The following is a 15001-nucleotide window of genomic DNA, read 5'->3' on the forward strand; positions in this document are numbered from 1 at the left end:
TGTGAACATCAGAATTCAGGGATGTCATTATTTTAGGGATGCATGTTTTGTTCTCTTTTCAATTCCTGCAAAGTTATTTTGACTTTATTCATGTCATCTTCCAAATGTGCCTAAGTTGTCCTAAGTTTTCTTGTCCTAAGTTTTATTTCTCCAGTTATTTTAATAGTTCCTTTACCTTCTATTGATCTGGAATAACATATTTTTCTTTTTACTGTAGAATCCATTACCTGTTTTAGTTTTACACATCCCATCATGTGTTCCTTATTTTTCCCTTGACTCTAATAGGTTAGGATGAGGCTTGGCTTAGTGCATACTATCCCAGTCAGCTTCCCATAGTGTATGTAACTGATTGAGGGACCATCATGGCCATAGTCATAGGTACTTCTACCATAGGTATATCCACTGTCTAATAAAGGTACTTTGGTTCCATTCCAACAACAACTTAGGAACATGTTTTTCTTTTATCATAAGGAAGATGTCTGTGGCCTGTAGGCTCCACCTCCCTGTTGATATTGGGGAATGGCAAAAGTGTGGACCCCAATATCATGGGATTCTTTTTTCCTTTAATGATGTAAAAATTTTTGCTTCTAATTTTCAGTTGCCCAAGAAATCACAGCCATTAGGGTATGTGATATCTACTTTACTTCTGGTTGGGTTGTCTGTTATCTCAGATGACCAGTATTGCCCCAAGATTATAGCTGTTCTAAGAGTAGTCCACACATTAACAAAGTTTAAATTGCAACAATTGACAATCTATAAAGAAACATATTTTGTCTTTTTTCATTGAAGGATAGTTAAAATACAATGTTATTAGTTTCAGATGTACAACATAGTGATTCAACAATACATTCTATGCTCACAATAAGTATAGTTGTGATCTGTCACACGTTATTACAATATTACTGACTATATTCCCTAGGCTGCACTTGTCATCTCTGTGCCTTATTTAATAAATGGAAGTTTGTACCTATTTATCTCTTTCACCTATTTCACCCATCCTCATTTTATTCCCCATATTTATGATTCTATTTCTTTTCTGTTTGTACATTTGTTTTTTTTTTGATTCCACGAAAATTGAAGTCCTATATTTTTTTCCTTTTATTTCCCTTAGCATAATACCCTCTAGATCCATCCATGTTGTCACAAATGGCAAGATCTCATATTTTATAACTGAGTAGTATTCCATCATTATGTACATATACCAACTTTTTAATCTATTTATCAGTAGGCACTTAGTTTACTTCCATATCTCAGTTATTGTAAATAATGCTGCAATAAACCTAGGGGTGCATATATCTTTTCAAATTAGTGTTCTTATGGGGGGGGTGGTAAATACCCAGTAGTGGAATTACTGAACCATATGGTAATTCTATTTTCAATTTTTTTTTAGGAAACTCCATACTGTTTTCCATTGTGGTTGCACCAATTTATATTCCTACCAATAGTGTACAAGTGTTCCCTTTTTCTCATATCCTCTCTAATACTACTTTCTTGTCTTTTTGATACTAGACATCGTGATGAATGTAAGGTGATATCTCATTATGGTTTATTTTGCATTTTCTTTTCTTTTTTTTTTTTTGTAAATAGCCCTGTGCCCAACATGGGTCTTAAACTCATGACCCTGAGATCAAGAGTTGCATGCTCTACTGACTGAGCCAGCCAGGTACCCTGATTTGCATTTTCTAGATGATTAGTGATGTTGAACACCTTTTCATGTGTCTATTGGCCATCTGTATGTCTTAGGATTTTGTTTCGGTCCTCTGCCCATTTCTTAATTGTTTTTTTTTTTTATTTTTTTGGTATTGAGATGCATAAATTCTTTTTTTTAATGTTTATTTATTTTTGAGAGAGAGAGTGGGGGAAGGGCAGAGAGGGGGGGCACAGAGGATCCCAAGCATGCTCTGTGCTGAGAGCAGAGAGCCTGATGTGGGGCTTGAACTCACAAACAGTGAGATCATGACCTGAGCCGAAGTCAGATTCCACCCAGGCACCCCATAAACTCTTTATATATTTTGGCTATTAATCCCTTATTGGCAAATATCTTCTCCCAATTTGTAAGTTGCTTTTAGTTTTGTTGTTGTTTTCCTTTTGCCGCGCAAAGAGTTTATTTTGGTGTAGTCCCAATAGTCTATTTTTGCTTTGCTTCCATTGTCTGAGGAGACATATCTAGAAAAATGTTGCTAAGGTGGATGTCTAAGATATTACTGCCTATGTTTTCTTTTAGAAGTTTTATGGTTTCAGGTCTCATGGTTAGGTCTTTAATCCATTTTGAGTTTATTTTTGTGTATGGTGTAAGAAAGTTGCTTCGCTCTTTTGCATGTAGCTGTCTAGTTTTCCAAACACCATTTATTAAACAAACTATATTTTCCCCATTTTGTATTCTTGCCTCCTTCCACATGGACTAATTAATCATATAAGCATGGGTTTGTTTCTTAATTCTCCATCGTGTTCTATTGATGTGTCTATTTTTGTGCCAGCACATACTGTTTTGATTACTGTAGCTTTGTATTATATCTTGAAATCTAGGATTTTGAGAACTTCAATTTGGTTCTTTCTCAATATTGCTTTGGCTATTAGGTGTATTTTGTGGTTCCATACAAATTTTAGGATTATCTATAAAAAATGCTGTTGGTATTTTGACAGGTATTGTATTGAATCTGTAGATTGCTTTGGGTAAAACTTTTAACAATATTAATTTTTCCAATCTGTGAACACAGTATTATCTTTTCATTTGTTTGTGTCTTCTTCATTTTTTTCATCAGTGTTTTATAATTTCACATCAGTGTTTTATAATTTTTCACCTTCTTGGTTAAATTTATCCCTACGTGTTTTATCCTTTTTGGTTCAATTGTAAAAGAGATTATTAATTTCTATTTCTTCTACTTTGCTAGTAGTGAATAGAAATGTCTGATAGGTGGGGCGCCTGGGTGGCTCAGTCGGTTAAGTGTCCGACTTCAGCTCAGGTCACGATCTCACGGTCTGTGAGTTCGAGCCCCGTGTCGGGCTCTGGGCTGATGGCTCAGAGCCTGGAGCCTGCTTCCGATTCTGTGTCTCCCTCTCTCTCTGCCCCTCTCCCGTTCATGCTCTGTCTCTGTCTCAAAAATAAATAAACGTTAAAAAAAAAAAAAAAAAGAAATGTCTGATAGGTGTAGCAGGACTCCCAGCACTATTGTGAGTAAAAGTGGAGAAAGTGGACTTGTCTTGTTCCTGAGCTTAATGGGAAAGTATTCAGCTTTTCATCATTAAGTATAATGTTAGTAAAAAAGTAACTGCCAGGGGCACCTGGGTGGCTCAGTCATTAAGTGTCTGACTCTTGATCTCAGCTCAGGTCTTGATATCAGAGTTGTGAGTTCAAGTCCCATGCTGGGTTCCATGCTGGGCATGGAGCCTACTTAAAAAAAATGACTGCCATTATTCCTCCAATTAAACTTCCTACAAGTCCAACAAGGAACTGCAAGAGTTTCCTTCCTTCAGTGAATTTGTTTCTGGCATATGTTATAAATTGAGCATAATCAAATATGGATAAAACTAAACAAAATTTGAGGATCTGTATCTTATTTAAAATTCTGCATACTAAATATCAAAGCATAGCCTGCTATTATAGGTTCCAATATGACCATGATAGGTTTTAGTAACCTAGGTTCCTATGTTCTTGGGGTAGAAACCTGCAGTGTGAGAGAGAAACCTGATGTCTACCATGAAGGATAATGATAAGTGTTATATGCTAAGTTTCCTATATATTGCTGTACACCTGACAACTTGTCCTTATTCTTGTAGAGGCTAAACATGGTATCCATGGATTGATTTATTTTCTAATAGGTGAATATGGATTAAACAGTGTTAATTGAGTATAGTAACTGATCAGTTTCTCGCCTGTTAATATTTAAAGATATAATTGCCCATTCTGCATACTCAACTGTTACTCTTTTATAAAATACTAGCATACAAAGTATCTCAGAAATTAAACTGAGGTTTTCACAGTCTGTCATGTGTCCAATGCTATACTCAATTCAGTAAGGTATGATAAGGAAAGTAGAAAAGTCAGTACCTGATTGTCTTAGTATATAAGCTGGGTTATAACAGGGACCAGTTAGTAGTTCAGGCCAACCTTCATCCTTCAAGTCAGTGTCTAGTAGGGGATATTGTTGAAGAGATTCTTTGGAGACTTCCACTAGATTCCCTAGTATTTGATTTTTCCATTGATTAAAGGTTTCTCAGTGAGTAGACAGTGCTGATACTGAAGGGTGAGATGGAGAGGGGTTGGACTTGGAGGTATGGATGATGCTGGTGATGCTGTTGAGTCCTTAGTTATAATAAGATGACCGAAGATGGTGATCTGTGAAGGAAGTAGAGGATGTCACAGACAGTGGAGTTGTACATGGACCAGTAGGTGCATTCCACTTTGGAATGGTGGCATAACTGCTATTGCTGAGTCTGTTGGAAGAGTGTCCATACATATAGCAAGTATGATATCCAGTAGTAAGCAATAGGTAAAATAGTATGGCCAGCAAGCAGCGTGCTGCATGGATCTACTTCATAATTGTTAGAGTTGAAGATGCACAGAGGTTTTATGCCTACAAAATAAAAGCACTGTCCTCAAAATGTTTAATTTCTTCCTATTTTTCTTGCCATTCAAGGATATCTATAGTCATTATAACCATTATTGCCAATATTTCCCCAGGCATAATCACCCTGTATCATGCTAGAGTAAATAGTAGACCTCTAGTGTTGATATAATAAAAGGTGGTATATACCTATAATGAAATTTTTATAGAATCATTGTATTATTTTCCTTAATTTGATGTAATATTCCTTTTCATTAGGTCACCCAATAGGTTTTGTTAGTGGCAGGTGCTTCCTTTCCCCAGTGTTGTATATTCATTCAATAGGAGTTTTTCCATGCTTTCTATATCTATGCTTTAGAGATCTTGCCACCTCCCAGATTGCTTTAGTCCAAGCTTTCACATCTAGATTGTTAGGAAGCAACCTAAGCTTTTGCTTGAGCAAATCATTATACCTTTCAGTTGACCCAGAGGCAGTAGGGTTGTAGGGTAAGTGGAATTTCCACATTATGCCTTGTTTCTTTGCCCAATCTTATATTCACTTTTCTGTAAAGTGGGTGCTCTGATCTGATTTTGTGATGGCTGGGCTACCGTAGCAAGCATCCAGATTTCTAATGCTCTGATGGCAGATTTTTAATTAATTTTTCTGCAGGAATAGGGTAATCCTATTCCTGACCATGTCTACAATGGTGCATGCATACAGTTTATTCTCTGATACAGGCATGGGTCCTATGTAATCATTTGTATAATTTGGAAGGGTCTGTCAGCTTTGATGTCATCTGGAGTATTCATTAATGACCCACATGCTTTAAACTTTCAGCGATTGCCACATTTCTTAATATGAAATTGGAGGGATTTGGTAGGCTCATACGTGTTTCTTACCTCTAACATGTTCCAGTGCCATGTGTGCCACAAGATCTTTTTGACGTTGTGCCCACAGTATGATTCTGTTATTCAGCATATCTGTGTGTTCAGGTTGTAAGTCCATTGTCCCTCTTGTTTATGTATAGTTATGCTTTGAATTGGTTTCCTCATTAGCCATAAATTTTTGGGTTATCTAAGTTAAATTTTAGGTATCTCCACTTCTTTAGTTTACCTACCGAGTTTGTCTATCTGGCTATTAAATTTGGTTACTTCAGACTTGTTCTTCTGATGTGCAGAAACATCAGTGATAAACATGGAGATGCCAGCCAGTGCTATTTTCTGCCCTATGTCCTTACTTCATTATGTTCTTATTTGGTATTATTTAGTAATTTTTCTGCCCCGTTCATGTCCAAAACTGCTATTCCATTAGCTACTGTCCATAAGTCTGAGGAAAGGTCTACCTTACTCTCACTTCCCATATTACTCACCAATTTATGGCTATTTGTTAAGCACATTGTGTTCTCCAGAACCTGATTCTGTCAAGGTAAGACCATCACTAGTCCTCAAGGCCAGCATTCTCTTGATGGTGTCCTGGAAGCTGACCCATCTAAAAACCAAGCATTGTTGAGTGCCATGGACCAGAGTGGTCCCCATTGCCCAACTGCTCAAGCTTCAAAAGGTTCACCCCTCGGAAATTCTAGAAAATCTATGTCTGGAATTGTGGAGATTTTCTCAATTCATGCAGAGAGCTGACCCTTCATCCATTAATCCTGCATGGAAATATACATTTTCTATGTTAGGAATTTATGGTCAGGAATAATTCCTCTCTCTCAGGGGTCTGCTTTACTCCAGAATAAGCTATCGGAGTTTCAGTATAATTGGCTTATGTAGTTTTTAGGGCTTCGTAGAGTGCCCAGGTGAGTCTTTCAATTGGTTAGTATCTGGTCTTGGACCATGTGAAAATATCCCATTAGTGATATGTGCTGTTTCCAATATCCAGACAGTCCTATCAGTTTCTTTTTTCTTTTTTCAATTTTTAAATGTTTGTTTATTTTTGAGAGACACAGAGAGACAACGTGAGTGGGGGAGGGGCAGAGAGAAAGAGGGAGACACAGATTCCAAAGCAGGCTCCAGGCTCTGAGCTGTCAGCACAGAGCCCAACACGGGGCTCGAACTCATGAATCGTGAAATCATGACCTGAGCTGAAGTTGGGTGCTTAACTGACTGAGCCACCCAGGCACCCCAGTCCTATCAGTTTCTGAGCTGTTTCTTTTGTGGTAGGAGCTGGGATGCAATCTATCTTGTTTATGACTGGCTCTGTTATTTTTCTGCCTTCAGAGGATCAAATTGTGCCTAGAAATTTTACTGTAGTGTGGGGTCCTTAGACATTACTTGAGTTAATTGTCCATGCTTTGAGTGTAAGGAATTCAATGAACTCTGTTACAACCCTAGTCTGTTCCAAGTTAGCACCATAAATGAGCATGTCATCAATATAAGAAATGCTGGTGTGTGTGTGTGTTGTGTTGTGTTCTGTTTTCCCAAAAGGCCTGGATGCCTTGTGTTAGAAAGTTGCAAGCTGCACTCTCAACAAGAGCCAGATTATGGAAAGAGCCTAAATGTCCATCAACTGATGAATGGATAAAGAAATTGTGGTTTATATACACAATGGAGTACTACGTGGCAATGAGAAAGAATGAAGTATGGCCCTTTGTAGCAACGTGAATGGAACTGGAGAGTGTTATGCTGAGTGAAATAAGCCATAGAGAAAGACAGATACCATATGTTTTCACTTCTATGTGGATCCTGAGAAACTTAACAGGAACCCATGGGGGAAGGGAAGGAAAAAAAAGAGAGAGAGAGGTTAGAGTGGGAGAGAGCCAAAGCATAAGAGACTCTTAAAAACTGAGAACAAACTGAGGACTGATGGGGGGTGGGAGGAAGGGGAGGGAGGGTGATGGGTATTGAAGAGGGTGTCTTTTGGGATGAGCACTGGGTGTTGTAGGGAAACCAATTTGACAAAAAATTTCATATATTTAAAAAAAAAAAGAAAAAGAAATAAAGTTGCAAGCTATTACTGGCTGTTAAGGTCTCCTGTTGGTAACCTAGTAAACATATCATCTGCTATTCCAATTGATCAAGACAGCCAACCCAAGATGCATTCACAAGGGAAGGCAAAGAACATGACAGCTAAGTCTACCCCCATGTAATCAGTGCCAGATCCAGTGGTGATATTGTCCATGATAATGCCCTTATTTGGGAGTGCTCCCTCAATTTGGGGAGATTATTTTCCTAAATTCCTAAAATCTATAAATCTATATGACCTTTCTGGACTTTTTCACAGGCCAGATCGAGTTATTTATATTATAAGATAGGAGACACAATCATTTGTTCCTTTAGAAGTTCCTGAATGTTTTCCTTTTATTTGTTTGTCCTGTTATATCCAATCTAAGAATGTTTTCTAAATTGGGACTTATAAGGCATTTAGCTTTAAAGTCTGTCCTCATTGTTAGGAATCTACATATATACCCATGTGTATGGGGGTTAGTTTTCCTTCTAATCCTTCAATCAGTCCTTTTTTTTGTTTGTTTAATTTTTCTAAATTAGTAGGATCTCGTTGTGTCACTGTTATTGGGATCCAGTATCTAACAACATAGTGGTATACATAGCGTGCTTTTATTTGCAGAAGAGGTTTCTATTTGTACAAACAATTGTCTCTGGCTTGAGCCAAGAGGAAGAGACTGCTGAATCCCTATGGGGAGCTCATAGGGTTTGCTCTCTTTGGCTAGCAGTGATTTGTCCACTAATGAGATTAGGTTTTATAAGAGGGTAGTATTTACAGTAAATGGACTAGTGGGTATATGTGGGTTTATTTTCTGTAGGTCTATTACTATGAAGATTTGTTGTTTCTGTTTCCCTACCTCTCCTATATATTTCAGGGGTATCTATTTTAGTTTCTACTCTTATAATTTGTTTTCAAGGGTGGTGGTCTAAATGGTCTAGGTAGCCAAAAATGCCTTGTAGATTTGGATGGTCTATTTTGTAGATGGACTATGTAGATAGTCTAGATGGTCTATTTTGATTGGGTCTATTTTATTAGCTGTAGCTGTTGTCTATAAAGAGGAGTGTTAAAGCTACAAGCTACAGGCTTTATCTTTCTAAGTTTTTTGTCTGTTTTGTTTTGTTTTAGTATTCTGTATACCCAAAGTGGGGTTCAAATATAGCATGCTTTTCCAACTGAGCCAGCTAGGCACCCCTTACAGCCTTTCTCTTACAGCCTCTATCTTGACTTACTTCCTTAGCTGTTCTTATCAATCAGTTCCCCTGGGTTTCTGGTGCCTGCAAATACTGTAAATAATGCTGTTCTGTCCCACCAGGATGCAGTTTAAAAGTTGACCTCTTAATTTGTTCTGTTGCTTCCACATGTCGCAGTGTATGTGTCTGTCCCTTTTCATAAATCACAGTTAATAGTCCTAATTTCATTATTATATTAGCTTCCCCTGCTGTTTTCCATGGAGATGTTTGTAAGGGATAATATGTTAGGTGTAGGCCATCTTAACTTCCAGGTTGCTGCTACCCAATCAAAGATCTTTGTAAATTAATATTATTTTTTCCAGTTGCTCTAAGGTGCTGATTCAATTTAGTGTCAGTGGTAATGGGTTTGAGGTACACAACCTCTGCTCCTGTGAAGATCAGGTTTTGTCCTCCTTTGAACCATAAAACTAATAGCCATTGGGTTTCTGTATCCAAATCAGTTTGTTGGGATTCCATTTTATTTTATTTTTTTTATTTTTTAAAAAATTTTTATGTATTTATTTTGAGAGAGACAGAGACAGCATGAGTAGGGGAGGAGCAGAGAGAGAGAGAGAGAGAGAATCCCAAGCAGACTCGGCATTGCCTATGCAGAGCCTGACATGGGGCCCAAACCCACAAAATTGTGAAGTCATGTTCCGATCCAAAATTGAGAGTCAGATGCTCAACCAACTGAGCCACCTAGGCACCCCTGTTGGGACTCCATTTTAATTTTTATCATCTCTTATCTGGTATGAGCTCTCTCTTCAGGACTGAGTGGTTCCCTATTATCACATTTGTCATTTTGTCTATTATCATGGGCTTAGCTTCTAGTTAATGTTACTAGGGTCAAAAGAGTTAAAGTAAGTGTCATCTTCAGGATGTGAATTAGTCCCTCAGAGGCAAAAGGTTCTGGATTTCTTCCTATCCTGGAGATAAACTTTTTAAATATAATTTCTTGTCAAATTGGTTTCCATACAACACCCAGTGGTCATCCCAATAAGTGCCCTCCTCAATGCCCATCACCCACTTTCCCCTCTCCCCAACCCCCCTTCAACCCTCAGTCCATTCTCAGTATCTAAGAGTCTCTTATGGTTTACCTTCCTCCCTCTCTCTAACTTTTTTTCCCCCTTCCCCTCCCCTATGGTCTTCTGTTAAGTTTCTCAAGACTGGAGATATATTTTTTTGTGTTAGTGATGCCAGCAGGCTGGATCCCAGGACCCAGAGGGGGACTTGCAGGACAAGCCAGGAGGATCCCTGGCTGCACACAGGATAGAAATGATATGTGAGCCAGCAGAAAGTGAAAGCAGAGTTTACTGAAGGTATAGAGGGAGTATAGATACAGGGTATCTGGGAGACTCAGAAAGGAAAGAAGAGAGTCTCAACTTCACTTGGGGCCTGGGGTTTTTATTGAGGATTGTGGTTTATAGTATGTGTCCTCTCAGGCATCAAGGAACTGGTGAGAACAAAGATGGGGGCCCAGGTGTTATTCCTTGGACCCAGGGGGTCTTGGCACTGAGTTGTCCAGTGCCAGTGGTCTGGAATGCACATATGATGGCTTTGTCTGGTCATTCTCACCTGGTCCTTCCTTAGATGGGATCTATTCTAAAGACCTCCTTGACCCTTACAAGAAGGATGTACAGTTTGCATTATGAGGCATGTGTAAAGTGGGGGTGCTGGTTTAGCAAGAATAGAAGCAGGAAAAGGCAGAAAACAGATTTTTTTAATTTAAATCTTTAAAAAAAATTTTTTTTAAGTTTATTTGGAGAGAGACAGAGTGAGTGGGGGAGGGGCAGAGAGAGAGGGAGAGAGAAAAAATCCCAAGCAGACTCCATGCATCAGCACAGAGTCCAGTGCAGGGCTTGAACTCACCAGTTGTGAGATCATGACCTGAGCCAAAACCAAGAGTTGAACGCCTAACCGACTGAGCCACTCAGGCGACCCAAAAAACAGATGTTTATGGAGTCCTGCAGCTTCCCTGTCTCACTAGTGCTCTTCCTTTCTGCCTATAAAAGTCTATGTAACTTACTGCTCCTAAGAAGAGCTTGGTAACCTCTTCCTCAGTTGTACTTTTTAATACAGAATACAACTGACTGGGTTGGATGATCAGTCTAACATCTGGAGTTTCCTTAATTTTCAGTTTTGCCCAGATGAAATCTTCAGTAGGTCTCTAAGGATCTTCAGAAGTTACTACACAACCCGTTCTACCCCTAAACCACCTATTGACTAATTTTGGTAGGGTTTGTGAGCAAGGTATATTTACTATTTCCTCTGCTAATCACAAATATTTATGATATTTTATCACCAAGATGCTTAATAGAGCATTCCAAATGGTTCATACTATGGCTAATCAGTATTAAGGTAACTACTGTGGGCAACATTAGCACCAAATTACAAGAATGTTCTATATTTAACACAGTTCAGTGTGGAATTTTATAAGCCAATGGGACATACAATAATGTCTTTTAATAAGCCAATAAAGAAATAGCATACTCCGAATCAATCACAGATTAATCACACTATTGTTCCAGGCAAAGGGCAATGAAAGGAACAAAGTCTAAATTTAGTTGAGATGAACATTTGTTAAAAAACTAAATTCAACCTAGTAAATCAGAATATGTAATTGGCTTTATTAATCAATTCATTAATAAGGCATCATCCCATCTAGCAAGCAGAGTTGCTCCGAGGAGTTGTACTAAATGGAAGGTTTTTACAGGAAGGAGGGTGGGGCAAGGATGTTATTAGCAAAAGAAAAGAAAGGATTGTTTCAGGCCAGGATGGCTTCTTTTAAGGATAAGGGTGGGGACCAGCAGGGTTTGTTTCTCTGTCACCACCTCACTGGTACTGATCAGGAAATTTCAGACTGACTTTTAAAAGACCACATTCCTGGGATAGGGTGAAACTGTCATTAAGGTTTTGGTTTGCTGAGGTTGAAGGCAAAGGACTCCATTTTGGACTTCTTGTTTCTTTTTTAAACGCTTTATATGAGTTGATACTGGGGTGGGACAGGTTAGCCAACTGAGAGCTGATGTCCAGCTGCCAGTGTAACAGGAAAAGTCCTGTGTTGCTAGAGCAGGTTACTAGGGAACGGTGGCTGGGGTGTTGATGGGCAAGATGATCTTAGCAAGGCCTCTGCGTGGTTTTTGCTGCTGTCAGTAAAGGGATCACCTTTACCATGGCAGGAACTAATTGTCCCAGCATCTTCAGAGAGCTATTTTAGATCAGCAAAGTGGAGACTTGTGCAGACCAATCCCTCTCGGATCAACCCGCAAACTTTCAGTATTCGTAGTCTAATGTCCCCTTGCCATACTTACTTCTTCATGAGTTTTTGTTGACAAGCCCCCAGCTGCTGAGCTACTAGTTCTTATCAGTGAGAACGGATGACATAATGACTTCCTGACACAGTTGACTTTATTCTTCTATCAAAACAACTTACCTCTGAAAATACTTTTCGTCTTAGTCATAAACAAATGGGTTTGAAATCATATCAAACCAATACATAGCAAAGGCAAAGCTGGAGGATCTGGACTGCTTTTCTAGGAATGAGGCCAGACTAGTTGGCTAGCCAGGGGAGCATTCACTAAAAATCACCTGGGATGGGACGCCTGGGTAGCTCAGTCGGCTAAGAGTCCACCTTTTGATTTCGGCTCAGGTCATGATCCCATGGTCCACAGGGCTCAGGATCCATATGGCTCTACTTTCTGCCTAGAGCCTGCTTGAGATTCTGTCTCTCTCATCCTCTGCCCCTCCCCTGCTCATGCTCTCTTTCTCTCAGTAAAAAAATAAATAAAAACACCTGAAAGCCATGATCAGTGGTAAATCCAGAACTTCTTTAGGCAACCAATGGATTGGCTGCCACCTCAAGAGGATTTATGAGCAGTGGGCTCCCTCTGCCCTGGAGGCCACACTGGTGGTCAGGCATTGGCCCCAGCCGAGAGGGCCTCAGCTTCCCAAGGATGGCTGACAGACTGTGTACTGAGCTTTCAGTGTAGCTTCCTTCAGGTTAGACATTGAACTGGAATAGAGCACCGGTCTTGAGAGGCCAGGCCACTGAAGAGGGCTTTTGGGGGTACAAGGCACCGCGTGATTCCAAGCTATAAACTACACAAATGTGAAGAATGCCCCTGAAGACAGAACTGATGAAAACTGGACTGACTTGCCAGAGTGGGGCTGAGCAGACTGGACCGGGTACCCACCACTAAAAGACACCTGAGAGTCTTGATTGTTGGAGAAGCCTGGGACCCTATCAAGCAACTGGTCCAAATGTGTACTGACTGTAGCCATTTTAAAGCTGCCACCTCAGAAAGATTTCCTGGAAGTGAGTTCTTTTGCTCTGGAAGCTAGGTAAGTGGTTGGATATGAGCCCCAGCTCCACAGGCGAAGGGGTCTGGCTAGACACCGGCGGGCTGACAGGGTACCTACGGCACATGTGCCGGCCACATGGGTCAGGGAGGCCAGGGACCCAGAACTGGGCAACTGTTGAGAGTGTCTAGGTGTCGAGAGTAAGCTCTTGGAGGTCCCTGGCATCTGCCTAATTCCAATTTTTAACCTAAACAAATGTTCATATTCCTCCTGAAGGCATCCCTGGAGGAAACTGGATGGCCTTGCCAGAATGGGACCAGTTATCAAGTCTCCCAGGTGTCTGTTATTCAGGGATATCCCATTAGTCTTGCCAGACTACACCCTGGCAAGGTGGTCCATTTTCCTGCAGCTCTGCTGTTGAGAGAATATGCATATTTGTGTAGGTCAGACTTTGGAATTAGGAAGGTATTTTATACCCCTAATAGCTCTCTCCTGTGACTGGCATTGCTTGACACTTGACCTTTAAGAGGTCCCTAGCTACCCTGACCTATGCAGTCTGCGCATGCAGAGTACCTATCCTCTCAGGCATTGGGCAGCCTAGGACTTCTGGGCTGTGTAGCTGCAACCTTCCCAAACCACCTGCATAGCCTCCAGGGCAGAGAAAATCCACACCAAGAAAATAATTCTGGAAAGGTAGCTTTAAACTGGGGACAGTCTTCATTTGATCTGCTGCCTGGTGGGGTCACAGGTTTACCAGTATAGCTTTCCAAGGTAGCCCACCCCAAAAAGTTCAACAATGGCATATTAATCATTTTCATTTAAAGTTACCTAAAAAACAGCCAGTATAGGAAGAACACTCTGACTCTCTGTTGTCTCCAGAAACCAATGAATAAATCTCTCACATGAGGAGCCTCCCTGCACCAGGATGTAGGGAGACATCCTTTTCATCAGAGACAGGAAATTCAAAGAAGCCTAAATAAACAAACCTTATTACTTTTACTGATTTACTGTCACAGCCCAAATCTGTTTAGAATTCCTTACTAACTGAAGCTCTTAAACATAGATTTTGTTTTGTCACTTCCTCACAGATTTATGCTTCTTTGACTATAACTTACAAAAGCTGTGTGACCTGATTATTTCTTTGGGTATCAGTATTAATAGTTGGCCTCTGTGCACATGTAATAAACTTTGGAGTGTTTTTTTACTCTATTAACATGTTTTCATATCACTTTTAACTCTTAGGCCACCTAGAAGAACCTTGAAGGGTAGAATAAAAGTTTTCCTTCCCAACATTTGACATAGTCAGTAGGATACACTTCTCTCACTGGACACTGTTTGCTTTGAGGCTCTTGCAGCTGACACATCTGGAACATCTGACAAACAGCCAGAAGGTAAGAATCCTTAGCAGGCTTCTTAAGTTGTTACCACATCAGCCTCCTGATCTCTGCCTGCATGGTCTAATGGAGTGATATTGGTGAGCATCTATTTTCTCTAAATTTAGATCAACAAAAGAAAATATTTGTGGAGCTGGTTTCTTGGTCTTGGTGATTCTGGTAAGATTTGGTAGGGTACTCTTCATGTGGCTGATTCATTGCCTCATAGAGATGGTCATGGTTTTTCTTTGTCTTTGTCTTTGAGTCATTTGTTATAAAAAGAAATTACTAGAGAGAAAGAACACAAGTCTTAGGTCTTTTTAAGACTGCTGTTCAAGCCAGTCTCAAAAAGTGATGGGTTCGTGGTTCTCATAAGACTGGCATCTGTTTAGACAAAATCTGCTGTGAGTCCTCTATATAAAAACAAAATGAAGTTTTTCCTTTGTCATCTTCTATGTCCAAAGAGCTTGGCTTTATGACCAGTAAGATTATTCTCTCTGGTCTCCACAATCCAGGGGTGTGTAGAAGAAACTGCTTTACTTCTAACCCCATCCCACACACCAAGAATTTCCTGTGCTGTGAGTCCCCCACAAAGTATGATGCTTTTTGTTT

The 15001-nt window shown here is 39.8% G+C and overlaps 1 long non-coding RNA gene across 5 annotated transcripts in view; it reads left to right on the forward strand.

The window, feature by feature from the left end:
* LOC121011814 (uncharacterized) overlaps positions 1–15001 on the forward strand; it is a 56111-nt gene that overhangs the window by 26918 nt on the left and 14192 nt on the right. For all 5 annotated transcript variants that reach the window (XR_005781779.1, XR_005781777.1, XR_005781776.1 and 2 more), the window contains one exon: positions 14259–14407. This is a non-coding gene — a long non-coding RNA (uncharacterized LOC121011814). The remainder of the gene's footprint in view (positions 1–14258; positions 14408–15001) is intronic.

The sequence above is a fragment of the Herpailurus yagouaroundi genome, unplaced genomic scaffold (genome assembly GCF_014898765.1).
Source record: "Herpailurus yagouaroundi ecotype Mexico unplaced genomic scaffold, PumYag 195, whole genome shotgun sequence".
NCBI lineage: Eukaryota > Metazoa > Chordata > Mammalia > Carnivora > Felidae > Herpailurus > Herpailurus yagouaroundi.